We start from the raw sequence: 17,190 nt of genomic DNA on the forward strand, positions 1-17,190 counted from the left end.
CCCTTGCCCGTGAGTGGAGGCCCAGGCCGAGGCCAAGCCTTCTGAGCTGATTTCCCTTTCGTCCTTCACCCACTTCCCTTCCCAAAGCAGTGACTCACTCCCACTCCTCAGAAACAGACTTCTTTGGCCCCTCCACCCTTCCAGCCCTTTTAGATTCCTAGGATCCAGTTTTCTGGTTTAGAACTGAGAATCTGCTCCTCTTAGAACTGTACCAAATCCTAGAAAGGGAGGGCTTCCCTGGTGGCTCTGCCTGCAAGAGAGGAGACAGTCAAGACTCTGCAATACAGGAGACCTGAGTTCCATCCTTGCGTTCGGAAGATCCCCTGGAGGAGGAAATGACAACCCACTCCAGTATCCTTGCCTGGAGAATTCCACGGACAGAGGAGCTTGGCAGGCTACAGTCCATGCGGTCTCAAAGAGTCGGGCACGACTGAGTGACTGACACTTAACACTTTCTTCCTCGCTTTTCTACAGCTGGGGCCAGACCTCCCTTCCTGGGCCCTGTGATTATCGGTGGTTTACCCACACTGGCCCGGCATCTACCTTGCACTGTGTGCCCACCCAGGCCCTATGTGGGTGCATTGTCTGGGTGGACTCCTCCACTCAGAGCGGCTCAACAGTTTGGCCTCTCTGTCATGGAGAAGGGGTCCCTCCTCCTTGCAGTGATAAACCATGATCCCAGCCCATGAAGATGGGGTGGGCACCTCCAGTCTCCTGAAAGGGATCCTTCAGATCAGTGTCCCAGAGGGTCCCAGAGACTGAGAACCAGACCTACAGCTTGTGACAGCCACCAGAACCCAGCTGAGTTCCCAGGCTCCGGGGTTTGGACCGTGGGTGCTAGGGAGCAGGGCACTCAGGTAAGGGGACACCGAGAAAATGTACAGGGCCTGACCCTCCCCCACCCCCCTGACTCCTCAGCTGCCTGGGGGTACGCATTCTTCTGCAGGAACTAGCTAGCTTCTCATACCTCTCCATCTCAGGTCCTTCTCCACTCTTGTCCTTTTGGTTTCCTTGAGGAAGTGCCTAGGGCGGGCAGATTTGGGTGCCTGTAGTCATTAATTCCCCTCTCTCGTTGGTCACCCTTTCCTGGAGGTGCTCAGCACTTGTGCACGCTTGTTCTGAGTGTGCCAGGAGGGGCTGCTGGCCACGCCTGGACTCCAGTTCACTCCTGACCTGTACCACAATCCGTGTGTGTGTGTGTGTGTATGTGTGTGTGTGTGTGTGAGACGTCCTTTATTCTACAGACGGAGGAAGTGGTCAAATGTTTGCTACAAGTGGGAGCAGCTGTAGTGATGCCTGGGCCCCAGGCAGGTGCGACGGGCCTCCGACTGGTGCCCCTGAGGCCCACAGAGGGGGAAACTCTGCCAGGGGCTGCCCCGTGTTGATTGCTCTTCAGATGAGGAAGGCCATCCTGAGCTTCAGGTTTTCTTTCAGTCTTGGCCCCTTGCCTGGGACCAGTAGCCCTGCAGCCAGATGATTGCCCTATTTCTGCCACTTCTACCCCCTGCAAAGCCACCCTGCAGAGACACAATGTGATTGTTCTAGAATTTGAAGCCCTGGCTTCTGCCCCAAGCCCAGCAGGGAGGAGGGTGCTGCTGCGGGGGGTTGGAGGCGGTGTCCACTTAGACCTCGAGGGTGGGCAAGGCCTGGTGCCGCTTCCCTCCTAAGCCTGAGTGGAATGGGGACTCTGGGATCTTGCTCTCCTGTGGAGGGTGGGGAGCATGGTTGCTAGAAAGAGGACAGGAGGCTGTTTGCAGAGTGTTGGGTTGACTCACTGTTGTTTCTGCCGTGGGTCCAAACCCTCCACCAGGGTGCGGGCTCCAGGGCCTTCGGTGATGCTCCTGCGTCCATGGTCTGCCCTGTGTCCTCCGCCGGGGAAGCCTTCACAAATACCTGGCCTTCTAGTAAAAAGGGACTTAGCGAATAACAAAAGTGGTTACAATTTACCTATCAAGTGCTTATTAAAAGCCTGGCCCAGTAAACCTCTAAAAAAAACCCAAAACTGTGCTGTTCACTTATTTACATCGCTTCGTGTGACCCTTTCATGAAGCCCATTTGTAAATGAAGACAGGGAGGCGTGGGAAGAATAGACCACTTGGCCAAGGTCACACAGCTCCTAAGCAGCTGAGCTGGGACTCTGCCTGCGTCCAAAATCTTGTGCTTTTCAACCCAGTTCTTTACTGTTCCCCAAGCTTGTCTTACCTTTCCCTGAGATCTGTGAAGAAGATGCATCTCGGAGACGCAAAAGGGTTTGCTCAAGGCTACAGGGTGTTGGTGACCAAGGGGGACACGGCCCTCCTGATTCGCAGTCCAGAACTCTGTACGGCCCTGAACCCCACATCTGACCCAGCTGGTCCTGGGCTTCCGAACCCTTGCCTCTCTCACCTGGGCAGGGCCGGGTTCCCCTTCCTCCCTCCCTGCTCCTGCAGCCCCTCCCAGCCCCTGCCAGCACCCACCTCTCCTGCTTTCCCGCCGGTAATTGCTTCCATCTGGCCTGCCCGCCCGCTCCTATTCCTTGGAAATGCGGCTCCCTCGCTGCTGCCCACAAGGCCTCATCCGGCAACAGCGGCGACATGTGGGGATGGGGAGGGGTCCTCTGGGGTCTGAGCTCGGGGACCTGCCTTGGCAGCTGCTCCTGACACCCCCAGATTCCTGCAGGGCCGTGGCACCTTTGTTCCAGGGTGCTCCTGGACCCCGTCCTGGGCTGGCTCAAGACCAGAGAGGATCTTCAAAGATCCACATCCTTTTTGCTTCTTAGAGGTTGCTCCGATCAGGCAGAGGGAGGCCTGGTTGGCAGGGTTAGCAGGAGAGAAGTGGGGGTGGCGGGGCTGTGCCCCGGGGACCCATTGCTCAAAGGTTACAGGAAGGGAACAGTGGCAGATGGGCAATGGCAGGGACCCAGAGACCTGGGAGCTCTGGGCAGGTGAGAATGGAGCCGGCTCGTTTCCTTGGGTTCTGAGCAAGTGACTCAGAGCCAGCAAAACTAGAGATGAAGCTTCGTCCTTTGTCGTGATGAAAAATAAAACTGGCACATTTAACAATGCTTCCAGCGCTCTGTGGGCTCCCTTGCCTAGGGAGGGGAGGGAACAAGGTCTTCAGTGTGGCCATCTGGAGATTCCAGGAAGAAGACTCTGCCTGGGGGTGGGTGGGGAACGGGCGTGTCACTGATAATGTTCAACCGTGACCCTGACAGGGATGGTCCCCAGGCGATACAGGCATGGGAGGGGCGTGTTTGTGGTGTGAATGGGTTTGAAAACTTTCAAGGCGTTTTCCTCCCTGACTCTTGAGTGGTTTCGTGTAAGTTCCAGAAACCTGTCGTGTTCTTTGCCGTGTTATTCTTGCCTGGCGTGGTGTCTAACATAATAAATGCTTGGGAGATATTTGTTTGATGAGTGGATGGAGAATATAGATTGGATATGACCTTGTCTTCACCGTGTCCCTGCTCCGTTTCCCCCTTTTCTTAGGGTGAGGGCTTCCCAGGTGGAGCCAGTGGTAAAGAATCCACCTGCCCATGCAGGATATGCAGGAGACATGAGTTCCATCCCTGGGTCGGGGAGATCCCCTGAAGAGGAAATGGCCGCCCACTCCAGTCTTCTTGCCTGGACAATCCCATGGGCAGAGGAACCTGGCTGGCTGCAGTCTGTAGGGTCGCAAAGTGTCGGATTCGACTGTGCGCGCACACACTTTCTTGGGGTCAAGGGAGAAGAGTTTCGCCTTTGACAGGCCGTTGAGGACCTGGCCCAACAGCCTATTCAGACCTGGGAGAGGCAAGCAGGAGAGGCAAGACCTGGGATGAGCAGGAAGCTGCCCCTCAGGGGGGCCTCCCCTCTGTGCCCCCACACCAGGGCCAGCTGGTCACCTTCTTGCTCCCATCCCCCTTCTCAGCCCTGCCTTCAGGTCCTTGCACAGACTGGTCCTAACCTCCCTTCCTGCCTGACACTTTATTTGGGTCCAAGAAAAGCGCCCCTGGAATGGAACCCTCTAGGGTCTCATGTCAGGAGTAAGGGCTTGGGAGGGGGTTCACCCCCATTTTTGCTTCAACCCAAACAACTCCACTTATTCCTTCTACATATTGGAGTCCCATATAAAATTGCATTTGAAAGTGGGACAGAGGGTGTCTTAACTTAAAACTCTTTTTATTCGAAAACCCGCATTGGGTTCCAGCAGGACTGTCCTTACCTCCCGGCCATGTGTCCATGCCCTCAGCTCTGGCCTCTGCTTCCGCTGGCCCCTGACAGTGACTTGGGTGCCAGTGGCAGCCCCCTTCCTAGATTGCAGTGTCCTTCAGCATCCAACGTGAGCCCATCCTGAGGCTTCCCTGATGGCCCTGCACACGCCTCGCGTCCTAACTCGAGGTCTGGCTCTATAAATGCTGGCTGGTGCGCTTTCTGTGATTCAGGGTGGGGCCCAGAGACTGAAGAGCACTTTCTTTGGGGACCAAGAATCTGGGCAGGTGGGCTCTGTCTTCTGTGTCTGGAAGGAAGGTCGAGTGCCTATGTGTGTGTTGGAGTCAGTTCCTGTGTATTCCCAGCATTTATTCCGGGGTGTGTTTGGACAGGGATTCATGTGTTTGAGCTCAGAGATTTGTTTGTAGGTTTTGACACAGAGTGGACCAGAGCAGAGCAGAGCTCACCCGAGAAAGAACTCAGAGTATATTCTGGGTGCCTCCCGGCTCTGGGGTGGGGATGGGGCTGTGGGGTCTCAGATCTGCCTCCTTGTTTCCCCATAGAGGCTTCAGGAGCCCCTGGCCAGGGAGACTCTGGGTCATATGTGATGGGCTGAGCATTAGCCCCCCTCCCAGCAGTTCCACCTGCTCTTCACTGGTCCTACCGGAGAGGGATCACTGCTGAGACTGGGATTGCAGAGGGCGGTCTACACATTCCCCAGCAACACCTAGAAGTCTGACAGCCCATCCCTTTCCTCATTGGTGACCTTTATTTCGAGAGCGCGTATCCGATAACATCCCAGGGCCTGGGGTCCGGCTCTGTAAATGCTGGCAGGTGCACTTTCTGTGATTCAGGGTGGGGCCCAGAGACTGAAGAGCACCTCTTTGGGGGCCAGAAAGCCAGGCAGGTGCTCTCTGTCTTGTCTGTCTGCCTCCGGCTGTGTGATCTTTGGCATGTCTGGAGCTCTGATTCTCCACGAGCACATCTGATAACAGGGCTCACAGGGCAGTGCACGGGATTGGTCACGCAGCACAGATGATAGACGTGAGCTGGGGAGGCCTCAGAGGTCCAGGCTGATGTTAGACTGACTCACGGAGTGCAGATGATAGACGTGAGCTGGGGAGGCCTCAGAGGTCCAGGCTGATGTTAGACTGACTCACGGAGCGCAGATGATAGACGTGAGCTGGGGAGGCCTCAGAGGTCTAGGCTGATGTTTGACTCTAGGGCAGGACCTTCGACCGCCTGACTTCCCGTTGCATCCCCGGCACCAGGCTGGCACACAGTAGCCTGTCAGTAACTCCTTTTTGCAAAGGTGGGAGCTGAGACTCAGAAAAGGAACTCACTGTTCCAGGTCACAGAAGGACTCTTGCCCCAGGCAGGAGCTACCTCTCCTGTGCACCCACTGCCCCCATCTCTCCTTTCTCTGAGGTCCTGGTTTATCTTCTAGGTTCCAAAGATGTAGGATTGTTGAGGCTGAAACCCCTGGGGCATGGCTGATGGTGGCGCTGGCTGGGCTGGGACCAGTTCTCTGGAAATGCCCCCACCCTGTCCTACTGATCGTGGACCACCTATCTGGCTCAGAGGGTGTGGGAGGGCTGCCAGGGGGCATCCTCTCAGGCTGGGTGGGCTCTTCTCTCACTTCTCCTTTATGCTAAGTCGTGTCCCGCTCTTGGCGACCCCATGGATGGTAGCCTGCCAGGCTCTTCTGTCCACGGGATTTTCCAGGACATGAATATTGGAGTGGGTTGCTGTGTCCTCTTTTCCTTTAGTCCCGTCTTTGGTCCTTTTCCTGTTTCTCTCCTTTTTCTGAGCCCCCCACACTGCCACCGCCTTCCTTCCCTCCTCCTTCTGATTTCTTTCCCCTTCTTCTCCAACCACCCCTCTTCCTTTGTATCTGCCTTCCCTTCTTTCCCTTGCCCCTCTGCCCCCGCCCCACCGCAGGTCTTGGCACCCACACCGTTCTGCTTAATGTGGCAGCTGGACTTCAAGTGGGCCGGGTGGGCGCCCTGCAGGCCGTGGAGACTCCGGAGGGCCTCCTCCGTGGCAGCCCCAGCGTTTGACTGAGATGGCTCGTCCACAGTTGCATTTGGTGAAGTGCTAGGGCCTGCCGCCCCCAAGTGCCGATGCTCTCATCTTAGCTTAGCTTCCTGGGCCCTCACCTGCCTCCTTGGACATCTTCCTGGGCGGGAAGGCAGGCTCTCATCCTGGACCTACAGGGTCTGCCAAGAAACGCTGGCTGGTGGAGCTTCTCTGGCCTCTGACCTCTGCCCCCCACCATCTTCTCTCCAGAGCACAAAGGCTTTTCCCCAGAGGTACCTGGGGTGGCAGAGGCTGGTCAGAGCAGAGAGGAGAGTTCTGCTCAGATGCCTTTCAGGTGAGCACAGATGAGTGTGTCCATGGGTTGTGTGCCCGACAGAACGCAGGCCCGCATCCATGGGCGGACGAGAATAGTGTGCAGTGGTGTCGGTCTGGGCGCCCCCTTAGGCCTTCACGGTGCAGCCCTGTCCCAGCCCTGAGCTCTCCTCTCTGGGCTTTGGGCCCCTGGCTTTGTACCCAGGCTCTGCTCTGTCTTGAGGGCCAACTGGTCCCCTGCTGTGGTCCCACGCAATGGTGACTGATCCCCGGCCACCCTTTCAGCTGCCTGGGGGCCCTGTGGCCAGCATTCGCCCCCTACCCTCCAAAAGGGAGGCGTGCGGGGGCTTCCTGCCCGGTGTCTCACCCCTGCCAAGGCGGAGGGAATGGGGAACAGCTGCGCTGGCCGTTCCCGGCTCCGTATGGATTTGGTTTGACAACAAAGCTCCCTCTGTGTGTTCCCGGGCCCCTTACATAACCGGGGCGGGGGAGGCAGGCAGGAGGAGTTGGGGACAAGGAGACACCAGGATGGGGCGGCTGGAAAGGGGACAAGGACTGGGAGGAGAGGGGAGGCGAGCGTGAGAGACCGGCTGTCGAGGAGGTAGATAGGAGCGTGGAGGGAGGGGAGGCGCTTAGCTCAACCCCATGGTTCCACTTCTTGCCTCCCAGGGTGGGAAGAAGATCAGTTTCCAGGTCCTCTGCTTTTGTCCTGTGGATGCCTTGTCTTCCTTGCTGAAGCCCCCAGCTGTCAGCCTGGGACCTGCAGAGGAGGGGAGTGGAGCACGGGGGTGGGATGGGGCCTGGGCCTGAGAGGTGTCCTCACCCGACCTGGTTGCTGATCACTTTCCCTAAAGATGGGAGTCCGTCTTCCAGGACCTGGGCCTGGGGAGCCCCCTCCGGCTACTCTCTCTGTGGTGGTGCTGAGGGGCTCTGACCCTGTCGGGGAGGGGGGCCCAGGCCTCCCAGGTCCAGGCCCTCAGCCCCTTCAGAGGCTGGTGGCCCTGCACCCTGCCTCCATCAATAATCAGACCCTCTCTGCTCCCTGTGGCTGTCCCTGCAGCTATCCAAATAGAGTAAGAGGAAAATGTTCCCTTTCTAGAACAGCTGGACTGACAGGCTGGGAAGGCCAGGTGGGCTGGCCAGGCTTGGGTGTGTCCCGGGACCCTGATCCTGACAGCTCCTAGGCAGAATGAGGGCTCTCGGAAGAGGCTGGATGGGGCCTCCCACTTGGAGACAGGGCCAGGGCCCCGCAGAGGCTGGCCTCCTGGGCCTTCTCGGGGTCGGCGATTCCTCCATGCCTCGGTTGCTCCAAGTCGCCTTATGGCCCCAGCTTCCTTGGAAGGAGCCTCGGGTGTGAGCTGGCCCCGAGGGGTTGCTCGTGCACAGGCCACCCTTCCAGCCTGAGTACAAGGACGACTCTTAAAAGGGCAGAGGGGAGGAGCTGCTGGCAGAGCCCGGAGTTTTCCTGGGCTCGAGAGCACCCAGCGGTCTGGCTCGTGGCTTGACCCTGGGCACCAGCCTCCATTAGATTTAGGGTGCCCGCCCAGGGGCGTCCCGTGGGACCCTGGGCCAGCAGCTCTGGGGAGAGGCGGTGTGGGAGAGGCACAAACCGGCCGAGCAAGCCCAAGACTCTGGAATCCTCAGTCCCCAGGCCCTGACTGCCCGAGTCTTGCCCTCCTCCACCCCCAGGACTGGGTGCCAGGTTGAGCGTGGAATTGCTCGTGCCTTAGGGCTTGAGCCCACAAGGGCTCGAATGGGGCAGGAGGTGGGTAGGGGAGTGTCCTGAATTTGTGTGCGGGCGGATGAAGATTAGCTGCAGGTGCAGAGAGGCTGGGACAGGCCAGGAGGGTGGTGAGTGAGCACGAGGGGCTGGCGGGGGCATCCTCCTCCGGGGCAGGGGCCTCGGCCCCCTGCCTGACCTTGGCCGCCAGCTGCCCCAGGACACTCCCCCACCCCTGAGGACACAAGACTGTGTATCCTCCTCCCTTGCTTTCCTGCAGCTTGTCTCCCCCACGACTCACCTTCCCAGGTACCTCTAAGCCCAACAGGGGTCTGGGGCTCCTGGCCACGGAGCTGGGCTTGCCCACCCCAAGCCAGGAGCCCTGGGTTTCCCTTTACTCAACTTTTGGAGATGCAGAGCTCCCCAGAGGGCTGGTTCAGCCACTCCTGGCTCCTCCCGAAGCTCAGGCTCCTTGGCTGACGGCCCAAGGGACCTGCAGCCTGACAAACAAACTCCGGTGGAGCTGGAGCTGAAGTTGAAGAAGCCGGTGGGCAGTTCCCTCCTCAAGGGATGGGGGAAGAGAGTGCCCTGGCAGAGGGGGCCCAGCTGGCCCCAGAAGCTGTATGTTGGGGCTGGGAGTAGGGTGGGCAGGGAGGAGGAGGAGGAAGAGTATGTGTGTAGGAGTCAGTGCCTGTGTATTCCCAGGATTTATTTTGGGGCGTGCTCTTGTGTTTGAACAGGGATTCATGTGTTTGTGCTCAGAGATGTGTTTGTAGGTTTCGACACACAGGGTGTGAGTGGACCAGAGCTTGAAAAAGAGCTCAGAGTGTCTTCCTGGTGCCTCCTGGCTCTGGGGTGGGGATGGGGCTCTGGGTTCTCCTGCAGGAGCCCCTGGCCAAGGAGACCCTGGGTCATATTTAATGGGCTGACCCTCCTCCCAGCAGTTCCACCTTCTCTGCTCCGGCCCTACCCCAGAGGGATCACTGCTGAGGCTGGGGTGGCGGGGGGCGGTCTACACATTCCCCAGCAACACCTAGAAGTCTAGTCGCCCGTCCCTTCACTCATGGGTAACCTTTACTTCAAGGAGAGTTGAATATACAACTAATTCGTGGAAAAGCCTTACTAATGTAAAAAGGACTTCAAAAGGGTCTCTCTCACCTGATCTTTACTCCCAGGGGACAGGCTGATGCAGGAAACAGAGGTCATGTTTTCCTTCTCCACGGTTTCATTTCTCTTCTAGGCATCCTACCCTGGGGGTTGTGTACCTGCCACCTGGTCAGCATGCACAGCCCTCTGCTCTTGCCCTCTGCGGCTCTGACCCCGTTGGGCTCCTACTAGGAATTCAGATGTGGACTGACCTTTGCCCTGCTGGGGGACTTTGGGAGTTCCAGCCCTGGAGAGGGGGACACCACACTGGACTGAGCTGAGGCTCAAGTGGAGAGGGCGCTGCCCCTGGAGCTGGGGGGCGGAGGTGTGGCTCGTAAAAGGGGTGTCACTCTGTGGTGCTGGCTCGGGGGCTGTGGCCACACCCCGTTGGAGCCTGATATCTTCTCCAGGAGGGGCTGTACCCGCAGAGGGAAGGCAGCTTCTCCTCTGAGACCTCCAGCTGGCTCCTACGTGGGATCCCCGTGTAGTGAGGGCAGGCAGAGTGTAGGTGGCAGTCTGCCGATCCCCCGCACCCTGGGGCAGCTGTGTGTGTTCCATGCAGTGTGTACAGTGGACCCAGTGGCCAGGAGGAGAGGTGACTGTGTGTGTGGTTGTGGTGGCAGGCGGGAGCTGTGGACCCCTCCCCGTGCCGGGCTGGGGGCAGACCTTGAGTGGAGAGGGACTGCCATCCGTCAGGGGAAGCCCAGACCAAGACCGTCCTTCAGCTTCCAGGGCCCAAGTGCTTGCTCGGGGCCAGGCCGGTACTGAGGCTGTGGGCTTTCAATCCTGGGCTGCGTTTTGAGGCTCCCAAACCTCCCAGAACTTGTTCTTGCTGCTCCCATTTTACAGATGGGAAATCTGAGGCCCAGGAGATGTAGGAGCTTGTCCAGAGCGACCCGAGACAGCTCACCCCAATTCATGGGTGCCAGAAAGTGAGCAGTTCAGACTGCTTGAAGTCTATTTCTGGAGACCTCAGGAACCCTTCATGTGTCTCTCTGTGCCTCAGTTTCCTCATCTGTAAATCGGGATTCTTTACCACTGCGCCACCTGGGAAGCCCCACCATATAGAGTGCTTTAAAAATTAAATAAGATGACACACAAGAGCTGCTGGACAGCCCCAGGGATCTTTTTAAAACTGAGTCCAGAGGGTTATGCCTTTATTAATACCCTCTGGTGACTTCTCAAGGACAGTGAGTAACGTCCAGGCTCCGGGGTGGCCTGTGACATCCTGGACTACCCCATCAGCAGGCCTCCCTGGCACCACCACCAGCCGTTCCTCCCCATCTCTGGTCACCCGGGACCTGTTTCTGTTACTTGACAAGCCTCAGGGTCTTTTGCTCTTCTCTTTTGCTGGAAACTCACTCCCCTCAGTGCAACCCTCCTTCCACCCCCTCCTTTCCACTGTCTGAGGTCTAAGCCAAGGACCTACTGACTTTCCATCCTAAGGTACGCTGGTCTCTCTCTGCTCCACTCCCCTGTTCTATTGGCCTCACCCTTGGGTTTCACCATCGCCGTTTCTTATTTATCTGTGTGGTCCTAGGGTGTCTTCCCCAGGACGTGTCGCTGCAGGAGCCCAGGCCTATTACCTGGTTCCCTGCTGTAGTTCAGTGCCCAAGTCAGCACCCCGAGTGCAGCAGGCCTGCAGTGCTCAGCAGCTCGTGGTTCTTCTGTGCTCCTTGGCCTGCCTGTGTCCCCAGAGGCCTCACACCCCCAACCTGCCTTGGTTCAGGGCTGTTCCTGCTGACTCGCCCTTCTGAGGAAAGCAGGGGACAGGGAGTTGTCCCCTTGGGACTCTTGGCCCTGCACACGATTCGTCCCCAGGGTGACCTCCACTTAGAACATCGCCCAGCAGCCTGAGGTTCAGGAAGTGGGTACCAGTGGGCAAAGGTGGCAGAACTCTTTCCCTAGAAACCACATCTGCTGGTAAAAAATAAAAGGGTATCTGTGAGTTCAGAGGAAATGACACAGAAATATAAATACGAATGAGCTGACGATGCCAACTTTCCCAGGACAACCCCTACCCCACCCCCCTACACTTCAGTGTATATTTTAGATCTTTGCATTTTGCTCTTTGTAACTTGGCAGGGATTACAGAAGAGTGTTTAATTATTTTCCTGCTATAATTGAGGTAGCTCCTAGCCCATACAGAGACGTTATGGAAAGCAGGATGAATGACCCCTGCAACTGGACATAGCTCTGTACCCAGGAGATGGTTTGACAAGCTGAGGGAGGGCTGGGATTCAGCCCCCACTCCCCACCCAGGCCGGGCCCTACACCCAGCGTGCAGGGCTGTGCCCGGCTGCCCCTGTCGTTCCCTGTCTGCAGAGTGGGATGCAAAGAGAGACAAGAAGGGCTCGTGTCTGCTGGACCCCTGAGAGGGAAAGACAAAGTGTGTTCTGGAGTCTGAGACCAGCAGCTTCTACTTTTCTATGATAACCACCTTGGAGCTCCTCTTACCTAGCCTATCCAGCCACCCCAGGAGGAAGGACCTCGTTTTTAATCTCCATTGGACACAAACTTGGGATCCAGAAAGGTGACTTGTCTAGTACTTGTGCAGCCAGTAAGTGGTTGATCTGGAATTCAGGTCTGGGTATGTAAGTACTCCAGAGTTTACATCCCTTATTTTTTTTTTTTCCTTCTTCTTCTCTTTTCCTTTTAGCAGAACTTGAGTTGAAAGTGTATCCCACGCACCCATTAAAAAAAAAAAAAATTAAGCGTAAAAGGTCTTAAACATAAAGAAGGTCTTTCTCCCATTCTCAGCCCCTGCCCTCTTAGTTTCTTTTGCATTCTTTGAATATTCGATTCCTGTAGAGACATAGCCACGTCAGCATGTAGGTCATTTGGTAGAAGGGCATTGGAGATACACGGAACACTGCTCTCCACCTGCTTTTTTGAAGTTTCATCGTGTGCTCGGGCGCTCTTTTGGTGGCATTGTGCTGACATGTGCATCCGCTTTTTCACAGCTGCATAGTGTTTCGTGTGTTATTTGTGTGGTGGTGCTTCTAAACAGGTCCTTGTGGATTTTCGGTAGATTTTCAAGTCATTTACATCTTTCGCTGTCGCAAATGGTGCTGTGTGTAAAGATCATGATGGAAATCTTCATGCAAACACAGGAGACTTTTCTGTAGAAGTAACGATGGAATTCCCAGGCTAAGGGGATTTCAACAGATATTGCCAGGTCACTTCCAAAAAGGTCACTGTGATTCACCCCTGATCTTAGAAAGGGTCTGTTCCCCACCTCCCCCAGCTCTGGCAGGCCTCTGGAGCTTTGCTATTAAGATCAGTGAAGAACAAGCCTTTCCTCTGTGCCATTACATTCTGTATTGTAAGCTGCTCATTCATGTCCTTTGCCCATTTCTCTGTTTGATTTGTTGACTTGTTTCCTTATTGACTTGCATGAGCAGATTATAGGCTAAAGGGAATTCTTTGGTCGGATACGCATCTGTTAGAGGGGTACTTTTCCTAGCTTGTCATTTGTCTTTTAACTGTTCATTCTCCCTCTCTCTCCCCATTCTTCCTTCCCTTCTGCTCCTTAAATCTTTATGTTGTTGAATTTCCCTTTGCTTTTATAGCTTCTGAATTTTTGACTTAAAATCTGTAACTCGGTGTCTTCAATATAAAAATATTTCAAAATAGAAAGGAAAACAGAATTCCATATGACAGCCAGATTTGCAGATGTTAATGTTTTTGCATATTATGTCTGATGTTTTAAAAGAAATAAAGTATTTAGAAGAATACAACGGAGCCCTGACTCTATAATCCATCCCAGTCTATTTGATCTCTTGGTAAATGTAATAGTCACCAAGAATTGGGCGATTCCTCCATTTTTTTTTTTAACTTTTAATTTTATATTGGAGCATAGCCAATTAACAATGGTGTGACAACAGCCAAGAGACTCAGCCATATATATACCTGGATCCACTCTCCCCCAAACTCCCCTCCCATCCAGGCTGCCACATAACATTGAGCAGAGTTCCCAGTGTGCTGTACTGAGGTCCTTGTTGGTTATCCATTTTAAATGTAGCAGTGTGTACATGTCAATCTTCATGTTTTTTTTTTTTTTAATTCTTATAGCTCACATACCCTCTGTATAGTCTTGTTTTATGTGTTTTTAAAGTTAATGAGATCATATACGTTGGAAGGAATGATGCTAAAGCTGAAACTCCAGTACTTTGGCCACTTCATGCGAAGAGTTGACTCATTGGAAAAGACTCTGATGCTGGGAGGGATTGGGGGCAGGAGGAGAAGGGGACGACAGAGGATGAGATGGCTGGATGGCATCACTGACTCAATGGATGTGAGACTCAGTGAACTCCGGGAGTTGGTGATGGACAGGGAGGCCTGGCCTGCTGAGATTCATGGGGTCGCAAAGAGTCGGACACGACTGAGCGACTGATCTGATCTGATCTGATACTTGTATCCTTTGACAGTACAAAAGCTTAAGCATCAGGTTTATCCTAATAGATCCATATGAGGAATTTTTTTCAATTTAAGTCACTGTATAGTATTGAATCGTGTGATGATGCAGAGTTTGTTCAGCTGCCCCTCAATTTGTGGACATGTAAGGCATTTCTGTTCCTTTGCTGTTGCCACAGTGCTGCAATAAACGTCCCTGGTGTGTGTACACACACAAAGGTGAGTTACCGTGGACCATACAGGGAAGTGGAATTACCAGATTGGAGAGTATGCACACCTTCAGCCTTACTATTAATAGACATGATGAATTACTGTTCTAAGCCTTGTTTCAGTTAACTCCTGCCAGCAATGTCCAAGAAGTCATGTTTGGTTTTAATCTGCGTTCCCTGGTCACTTCGTGAGGTTGGACATCTTTTCACGTTTATGAAGTGTGTGGGTTTAAGCTGTGAATTGCCTTTTCCTGTCCTTTGCTTTATTCTCTTTGGTTTCTTGGTCTTTTTCTGATTGATTGGAAGGATTACTGCTATATCCAGGTATTTGTTGATGATGTGCCGTCTCTGACTTGTCCAAGGCCGAAACTCTTTACCACTGCACCACCGCTTCTGCCTGTGGCTGGGCAGATTTTGTGAGGATATGTTCTGCAAATGGGGTACTGCTCAGGAGAGGGGTCTGATCAGGGATCTGGGCACCTTCTCTAGGAGATGATATACCCAAAAACGGAGAGTGGCTTCTCCAATGAAGTCTCATCCCTCTTCTCCATCCCATGTTCTCCCCATCCCAGCAGCACACCCTGAGCCTGGCTAGGACATGGGATCCACATTTAGTTCATGCAGAGTCTGGGTGGCAGTACCCTTTCCCTGGGCAGCTGTGTGTCCCATGCAGTGTGGCAGTGGCCCCAGCAGCTGGGAGGAGAGGTGAGTGCAGTTATGGCTGTGGTTGCAGATGGCGCTGTGGTCTCTTCTCCGTGCTGGACTGGGGCAGACCTTGAATAGAGAGGGACTGCCGCGTGCTGGGGGACAGAGGGCAGGTGGGGAGTGGCCCAGACCAGGAGTCACCTTCAGCTTCCAGGGCCCACGTGCTTCCTCTGGACCCGGCCGGTATGGAGGCTGCAGGCTCTTAATCCTGGGCAATGTTTTGAGTCTCCCACGCCTCTGAGAACATATTCTTACTGCTCTCATTTCACAGATGGGAAGTGAGGCCCAGGACATGTTGAACCTTGTCAAGGGACACCCGGCCCCGTGACCACCTGGGTTGAACCCCAAGTCTGTGTCCAGACCCCTTTCCTCTACTTCCAGGAGGCCAAGGATACTTGGAGGTCTGGGGCTTGCTGGCTGGGGTGTTAGCCCAGGCTGGCCCTCTTGAGCAAGTAAGATGAAGGGAGATTTCCTGGTCACAGGGTGTCTCCAGGCTTGGAGCCCTCCTGGCACCCCACAGGGTGTGCTGGCATCAGCTTACAGTGTGGTCCAGGCACCTTGGAGCTGGAGTGAGTCAAAGGTAACAATAGCCAGTCCTGCAGAAACAATACCTTCTTGGTATAAAGGTGTGTTTGTTAGCATAGCATCATCCACTTGGCAAAAAAGCATGGCGCTGGCTGGCTCTGCAAGGTCCAGAACTGAGCCTCTAACAAGCCCCTGGCGCCTAATTTGCCCAGGTCATTGCAAAGGAAGGGTCTGGAATGTTTTAACTTGACGAAACTTTCCGTTCATACTTGTTCTGCTAATTTGCTCATTCATTTAGACATCTGTTCATTTCAATATTCGTTACTTACCCACCACGCATCAGGTGTTACATTTGGTGCTGGAGATACTGTGGGCCCTAAAGTCGCTGCTTTCATGGGCCGGTCGCCAGATCTCCTGAGTACGGGAGATGGTGTGGTGTACCTTACAAGAGGAGATAAAACAGGGCAGCGGTGCGGAACAGACTGGGAGTGATGGGGAAGCCCGGGACCCTACGCCGGGAGGAAGCTTGAATACCAGGACCCTCGAGGGCTGGCTGGGAGAGCAGCCTGGGCTCGGGTCCCACCAATGATGTCAGCTCCCTCACCGTTTATATTGTGATCAACCCCGACAAGACCCCAGATGTGAAACTGTGGACTCTGACCTCGCCTCCACCTCCATCCTCAGATGGGACTGGGGTGCAGATGGGGGCTTGTGAGCTAAGATTCTTATCTTTGGGGAGGAGAGCGTGTGTTTAGGAGGTCTGGTGAAGCCTTGGGGATTCACCCGGGACTTCCTCAGTTCAGTTGGCATCCAATTCTGCACCATGTAAGGTTCAGCCCTTAATGCTGTGCTTTCGGTCAGAAAACAGACTGAAAAACAGTGTTTTTTCAGTGATGTTCTGATCTACCCACATGCCACAGAGTTGTGGCCTTTGGATTCCACTTAGCACACGAGGCAGGAGTACTGTCACTCTTTCTGGGTGTTTTCTGGGTCCCTGGAGGATCAAGTAGTAAAGAATCTGCCTGCAAAGCCAGAGACCCAAGTTCGGTCCCTGGGTGGAGAAGATCCCCTGGAGAAGGGAATGGCAACCCTCTCGAGTATTCTTGCCTGGGAAGTCCCATGGACAGAGGAGCCTGGAGGACTACAGCTCATGGGGTCACAAAGAGTTGGACACGACTGAGCGACTACCACTTTTCTCTGTGTGCTTTAGCTAACTTCTCTTGTTCACCACCACAACCAAACTGGTAGGGACTCTCTACCTCCATTTTGCAGATTGGGAGACTGAGGCTTAGGGATTCTTAGGGGGTTTCCCCAAAGTCATAGTCTGGTAAGTGAACAAGGGAGGGTTCAGTACTGGAGGCCAGTCCCCAGTCACAGCTTTTGGCCAGAGCAGGCGACAAGGTCCTGGGGAGGCAATTCTGCCTGACCTGTTCGTCAGCCATCACAGCAGTCCTCTGGACACCTGGGAAGAGCCAGCCAGGGCCATGCTTTTTTGCCAAGTGGTTGATGCTATGCTTACAAACACACCTTTATACCAAGAAGGTGTTCTTTCTGCAGAACTGGCTATTGTTACCTTTGACTCACTTCAAACACTACCAGCTCCAAGGTGCCTGAACCACACTGTAAGCTGATGCCAGCACACCCTGTGGGGTGCCAGGAGGGCTCCAAGCCTGGAGACACCCTATGACCAGGAAACCTCCCTTCATCTTACTTGCTCAAGAGGGCCGTGCAGGGAGGGGCTGAGAGCCAGTCCCGGGTGGGATGCCAGGGTCAGGCGGAGGTTAGGTGTGGGCCGAGTGGAGGCTGGGCCGCTGGGCCAGGTGGTCCTGACACTTTGAACCGTGCCTCTGTGGAGGGGATGTAGACAGAGGAGAGGAGGGTCTTTGTGACTCTGATGCACTTGAGACCTGAGGATGGTGCTCACTGTGACCAAGAATCATTGTAAAGGAGC

The 17,190-nt window shown here is 54.8% G+C and overlaps 1 protein-coding gene across 3 annotated transcripts in view; it reads left to right on the forward strand.

The window, feature by feature from the left end:
• ST3GAL4 (ST3 beta-galactoside alpha-2,3-sialyltransferase 4) overlaps window positions 1-17,190 on the forward strand; it is a 111,974-nt gene that overhangs the window by 10,895 nt on the left and 83,889 nt on the right. The window lies entirely within an intron of this gene.

The sequence above is a fragment of the Bos mutus genome, chromosome 29 (assembly GCF_027580195.1).
Source record: "Bos mutus isolate GX-2022 chromosome 29, NWIPB_WYAK_1.1, whole genome shotgun sequence".
Lineage (NCBI taxonomy): Eukaryota > Metazoa > Chordata > Mammalia > Artiodactyla > Bovidae > Bos > Bos mutus.